Source organism: Mastomys coucha, unplaced genomic scaffold, assembly GCF_008632895.1.
Source record: "Mastomys coucha isolate ucsf_1 unplaced genomic scaffold, UCSF_Mcou_1 pScaffold15, whole genome shotgun sequence".
Classification (NCBI taxonomy): domain Eukaryota; kingdom Metazoa; phylum Chordata; class Mammalia; order Rodentia; family Muridae; genus Mastomys; species Mastomys coucha.
The window spans coordinates 104182801-104189673 of record NW_022196897.1 but is presented as its reverse complement, the minus strand read 5'-3'; the positions used below and the strand labels follow the sequence as shown (position 1 = coordinate 104189673).

The window sequence follows — 6873 nt, the reverse complement described above, 5'->3', positions numbered from 1 at the left end:
CAGGCTGGCCTCAAACTCAGAAATCCACCTGCCTCTGCCTCCCAAATGCTGGGATTAAAGGCGTGTGCAGCCACCGCCCGGCTGTTCATGTTGATTCTTAATTATTGAATTTTTTTATTTTAATGTTCAAAAATTTTAAATTTTATTTTAGCCTGGCAGTGATGGTGCTTGCCTTTAATCCCAGCACTTGGGAGGCAGAGGCAGGCAGATCTCTGAATTTGAGGCCAGCCTGGTCTACAGAATGAGTTCCAGAACTGCCAGGATTACACAGAGAAACCCTGTCTCAAAAAGACCAAACCAAAAAAACCCCAAATGCATAAGTAAACAAAATTTAAAAAATAAAAATGAATTTTTTTCTGTTTAAAAAAAATTTTTTTTTTTTTTTAATTTTTGTATGTTTTGCCTATGTGTATGTCTGTGCACCAGTTGTGTTCCTGGTGCCTGTGGATACCAAAATATAGTACCAAAATATAGTAACTCTAGGCCCGGAGTTACAGATGTTTGTAAACTGCTGAGAACCAAACCCAGGTCCTCTGCAAAAGCAGCAAGTGCCCTGAACTACTGTGCCAGCTCTTCAGTCCCTAAAAACAAATCTTTTAAAAAAGCCTATATAAAACGAAAAAAGTAAAACTAATTAAACAAACAAAGAAACAAAACCAAACTGGCCCTGGGGGTGCCAGCTTCTAATCAGCACTTGGGAAGCAGAAGCAGGAGGATCAGGAGTTCAAGGCCACCACTACTGGCTAAAACCACTTTTCAAAGTGTCACTTTCTCTCCCTGTGTCTTCAAGTTAGAGCTGCACAGTACCTGCAGAGACAGAACAAAGGCTACTTTACTTACTCTCCTTCTGTGTGAGGACGAGGTGCTAACAGTTTCTAGCCTCAGAGGAACTCAGAAGGCAGGTCCACTACTGCAGCTAACTGACTTAGGCTTAAGATAACGTTTTTATTATGATACAGCACTCCTAAATACCAAATCTTAACCCCGCTGATGGATGCTCTTCTTGGTTGCTGCCTCCAGAACCAAGCACAAGAAAGAAGACCTTCCAGGGCTGGACCCCCAGCAGTGATGCTTAATTATTTAGTTAATTGCCAAAATTGCAAAAATCTCAGGATTTTTTTTTTCATTTCATAGAATAATTAGGTTTTCAGTTTTTCTTGAAAACCCAAGTGTGACGACAGCACAATTCACATTCTCTAAGTTGCCTGGGCAGCATTGAACTCATTCTGTACAAGGCTGTCCTTGAACTTTTAATTCTCCTATCTCAGTCTCCTAAGCAACCTCGATTACAGGAAAGTACAACTAGATCCAAAACTATTCATGTTTTATATACTATAGTCAAGTATTCAAATTGGAATTTTACTCAATATGTATTGAGTGAAATTAGAAATGGAAATCTACTCAATTAAGATAGCTCAGCAGGTAAAGGTATTTTTTACTCAGCTTAACTACCCAAGGTCAATTGCTGGAACCCACAAGGTAGGAGAGAACCTGATCAGACTCCCACATCTGCAGTATAACACACACACAAAATAAATATATATAAGACTTTTCTCACTGCATGCATTAACTTGAACGTTACTTTCAGGTTAGAAAAGACATCTCAGGTTTAAAAATAATAGCCATGCCAGGCAGTGGTGGCGCAGGCCTTTAAAGGAGCACTTGGGAGGTAGAGACAGAGGCAGAGGCTGAGTTCGAAGCCAGCCTGGTCTATAGAGTGAGTTCCAGGACAGCCAGGGCCATACAGAGAAACCCTGTCTCAATAAAAAAAAAAAAAAAAGCTCTAAAGTTTGACAACTACTTTCTATCATAACATTAAATTAATACCACATACAGTACTAACAGTCAGTGTTTGTACTTTTAACAATAAAAAACAGATACCTAAAAGATAGTATTTTATTTCACATATTTTTTTCACATACAATAAAAGCCAAATTTAGGGAACAGATTTCATAATAAGTCTGAATTTAAGTCTGTAATAAGTATTTGGGTTTGGAGGTTTTGTTGTTATTTGTTTTTTTTTTTTAATTTATTTAATATGTGCATTGGTGTGACGGTGTCAGATCTCCTGGAACTATAATTACAGACAATTATGAGCTGTCCTGTAGGTGCTGGGAATTGAACTCAGGACCTCTGAAAGAGCAGCTAGTGCTCTTAACCACTGAGCTATCCAGCCTGTTTTGGTTCTTAAGATAATCTCACTATGTAGTCCTACCTGGCCTGGAATTCAATATATATAGAACATACTGGCTTCAAACTCACAGATGATCTTTCTGCCTTTGCCTCCTGAGTGTTAAGGTTTAAAGCAAAGATCACCACAACTAGCTTGGCAGTTTTTCACAAAATGTACATGAGTGTTGTTTGAATGCATGTCAAGGCACCACATTTGCACCTAGTTATCTGTGGAGGCCAGAAAAGGAAAGTTAATCCCCTAGAACTGGAGTTAGGGGCAGTTGTGAGATGTCATGTAAGCACTAGAAATTGAATCAAACCCCCTGACAAGGGACAAACAGACACCTTGTTGGTGGTATTGTTCTTTTTTTCTTTTTTTTTTTCTTTTGGTATTTTTGAGACAGGGTTTCTCTGTGTAGCCCTGGCTGTCCTGGAACTCACTTTGTAGACCAGGCTGGCCTCGAACTCAGAAATCCACCTGCCTCTGCCTCCCCCAAGTGCTGGGATTAAAGGCGAGCGCCACCACAGCCCGGCAGTGGTATTGTTCTTATACTAAGCAGGGAAAGAGTAGATGTCAAACCTTTGTTCATCCTGGCTTGATAGTCAAAAGTTGTTTTATGCCTAGGACTCATAAGAATCAAGTCAAATTACATCCAGACAATGCAGGGAGGAAGAAAGAAGACAGAGACCTGTGGACCACCATGATATCCATAGACCTGCCCTCCAGTGCAAGGCACAGGGGTACATAGACATCTGCTTGCAGACAGGCCATGCAGTATAGATGGAGGATGTCACCCAGGGACCTGCAAGCCATAAGGCCAGCCTGCAGCTGGAGTCACCACAATATACAAGTATGTGGTGGTCAGATGGGAGAGAAAGAGAAGTGGAACAGCTTGAACATCATGAAGAAAGATGGAACTAGACAGTCAAGGGAGGAGAGAAGTAGCCTGTTGTGAGTGACTAGCCCTGCCACTGGGGCCATTTCTGACTTTGTGCCTACTCAGTGGCAGGGGTCATGTAGCAGGGGTTAGTGTCCATGTCTGGCTCATATTTCCACTAGAGAACATGAGGAAGTCCTTGGTCGGAGCAGCCCCTGAGGACCACATGGATGTCCAGGGGCTGTGTCAAACTGACCCCGCCCCTCACTGGCTGCAGTACTCTAGAAAGTGAGGCCCATCTCTTACAGCTGGCAGCACTCAGCAGAGTGGGCCCTGAGCCTTGCCCAGGCACCAGAATAAAGCTGGCCCTGATGGTGGGGGTATGGGTGAGCAGGCCCCAAGAGCATGAGTTTAAGAGAGCTGACCTTGCCCCCATCCTCTGCCACCACCTCCAGCAGTCATGAAAGCTTCCCATAGGGTCATGAGCTCCAGAGATAAAGCTCTGCCCCTCACCAGCTGCAGCATCAGGAAAATGGGCCCTGAACCTTACCTGGACAGCACAACAGAGCTGACCTTGGTGGTGGAGCACAGGTGAATCAGCCTTGAGAATGAGATCGAGGGTCTGTTGGCCCCGCCACTCATCTGCTATGAGGGTGTGGGTGCAATAGTGTGGGTACAGGAGTGACGCCCTCACGCCTCCCTACCTATGGTAGTCAAAATAGCTAGCCTAGCTGGGCAGTGGTGGCACACGCCTTTAATCTCAGCACTTGGGAGGCAGAGGCAGGTGGATTTCTGAGTTCGAGGCCAGCCTGGTCTACAGAGTGAGTTCCAGGACAGCCAGAGCTATACAGAGAAACCCTGTCTCAAAAAACAAAAAAACAAAACAAACAAAATAGCTAGCTCTGGGGGTAATGGTGGGTAAGCTGGCCCTGTCCCTTGCAGACTGCTGCGATAGGGAGAGCAGGCCCTGCACTTCTGGGCTGCACAAAAGAGCTGGTCCTAGTTGAGGGGACAAGGATGGGCCAATCCTAAGGACGAAATCATGGGAGAGTTGGGCTCACACCTATGCTGTAAGGTATAGCTGACCTTGTGGTGTGAGTGTGGGGGTGATGTCCTCCGCCTTGCCATTTGCTGTAGTCAGTAGAGTTGGCCCTGAGGGCATAAGAGCAAGAGAACTAGCCCTGTCCCTCACTGTACTCACTCAGGAGAACAGGACCTACACCTCACCTGGGCAGCACAGTTAAGTTGGCCCTGGTGGAAGGGGCACAGATGAGCCAGCCCCAAGGGTGTGAGAGCAGGAGGGCTGTCCCAGCCTCTCATAGGCTGCAACACTTGGAGAGTGGGCCCTGTGCCTTGACTGGGCAGCACAGTGGAGCTGGCTCTGGATGGGGATGCAGGTGAGCCATCCCCAAGAGCATGAGAGCAGAAAAGCTGACCCTGTCAGCTGATGGTAGGCATGGGCTGGCCTAGCCAGAGCAGTGCTAGAAAGCTTGCACTGGTATAGTGTGGATAAGGGAGAACGAGTGAGCTGATCAGCTGTTATCACTTAAGCCCAGATCCAGGGCTTTGAGATGGCCCACCCCAGAATCTATAAGGGCCAGTCCTACTGTTCCAAAGCTGCGGGATCTCCATGACACAGGACAACAGCAGAATAACTGGGAGGAGTCTCAATGAGGATTCAATACTGATGGTGTCACAGAAGCCAGAGATCTTGAACCAGACCAGTGACCTATTGCAATGAGCATTTGCAAGTGAAATGTGTGGACAGAGAGATATACTGTGGGACACACTATAACATACTACTACAGTTTCCACAATGAGATGTTTTCTATGCTTTGTTTTGGTTTTTGGCTGTTGTTGTTTGTGTGTGTATTTTTTATTTTGGAAGGAGGATGCAAGGGCAAAAGGCGGATATGAGGAGATGGGGAGATGAGAACTGAGTACATGATGTGAAACTCACAAAGAATCAATAAAAATTTTTAAAAAAGAAATGTGAATCAAGGTTCTTCCTCTCAAGATCAGCCAGTGCTCTTAACTATTGAACCTCTCTTCAGCTTATACATATATGCATTTAAAGCAATTTCTACTTAAATATTCCAGTGGCTTGCTATTGTATTGACATTCTTCACGGGGACCTATAAGACTCAGGAGATATGGTCTCTGGTTGCCTCTCAAACTTCATTTTCCTTACTACTTCCTGATCTTAGCAACCACACTAGCTGTTCTATTCCTAATGCAGAGTTCTTCCCCAAATTAGTGCACTAATAAAGTGATATTCTCTCTTGGCAAGAAAGACAAAGTTTTCTTGGTAGCATTACAACTGTACTTTAAAGTCCTCTTATATAATTTGTTATATATTAACAGGTGTTTCTATCACCTCCTCCAACTACCTTTGCCACAGCAGAAAATTATGAAAATAAAGTGGTGTATCTTAAGTTTCCTGTTATAGTCTACTAGTACTTTTAAACGGTAGGAGCTCAATGATTATTTCCTGAATGAGTACCCTTCACAAGTAAACATGTTAAACTTACAACTATTAACTAGTACATTTGTCTCTTCTATAGAAGTGGTTCACAACCTGTGCGTTATGACCTCTTTGGGGACCAAAAACCCCTTTCACAAAGGTCCCATACCAGATAACCTGCACATCACATTTATATTACAACTCATACAGTAACAAAATTACAATTATAAAGTAACAACAAATTTTTGTTTGTTTTGGTTTTTCAGCACAGGGTTTCCTGTGTAGCCTTTACTGCCTTAGAACTAGCTCTATAGCCCAGGCTGGCCTGGAACTTGCCTCTGCCTACCAAGTCCTGGGTTAATTGTGTGTGCCAACCACACCCAGCTGCAACAAAAACAGTTTTATGTTTAAGGGTCACCGCAACCTGAGGAACTATATTAACAGGTTGCAGCATTAGCAAGGTTGAGAACCACTGCTCTATAGAAATAATTTCAAGATCAGCTTATCTTTTATAGGAATAGTTTCAAGTTCTATACTCAAAATAAATAAGTACTAGGAACTATTAATCCAAGGTAACCTAAACGTTGCTGTTTGAAAGTCTTTGAGAATCATTCCTCTCCAACTTGTGGACTAGTTACCACTTAACCAATGAGATTCAAAATTTTCTGGAAGTCTTTAATTTTACTAAATGTGTATTTTATTATACAACCCATATGTTACACCTTTAACAAAACAGGACAATTTCCTAGACCACTGTAATAAACCTTATTTATAAAATGCTTTTGATCACATTCATACTAATTATTGATTGTCTAGAAAACTGTACATTTGGCATTTAGGGGTATACTTATAGCATATACGTATAGGTTTTTACTTATATACTTACAGGTTTTTGGATACTACTAGTTTTTTAAACAGCCATTCTTGAAATCTATCAGGCACTGTATGAACTAATTCAGAATGGTATCTATCTACATTACCATCAATTATAATAATGTATCATTGTGAAGTAAGAGTTTTGGCAACTGGTATGAATAAAAGCTAATGGGCTTAATTAGTAACTTGATTACTTTAGAAAAAAGTTTATTATCTTTTCCTTCAACTTACATTTATCAAATGGCTACCAAGTTGTTAGGATATAATCATTAAATTTATTGAACCTAGCTATATAAAAATGAACCTATTAAGTATTTTTTTTGGACTGTTTGAACCAAAAAGTTTGAGAATCACCAGTCTAAATAATCCAGGGGTCTGCAGACCATTAACTGTGGGCCAAAACAGTCTTTGAGAATTTTCTTTTCTTTTTTTTTTCCGAGACAGGGTTTCTCTGTGTAGCCCTGGCTGTCCTGGAACTCACTC

General features: G+C 42.3%; 1 protein-coding gene across 8 annotated transcripts in view; it reads right to left on the bottom strand.

Moving 5' to 3' along the window:
• Knl1 (kinetochore scaffold 1) overlaps positions 1 to 6873 on the bottom strand; it is a 63464-nt gene that overhangs the window by 55176 nt on the left and 1415 nt on the right. The window lies entirely within an intron of this gene.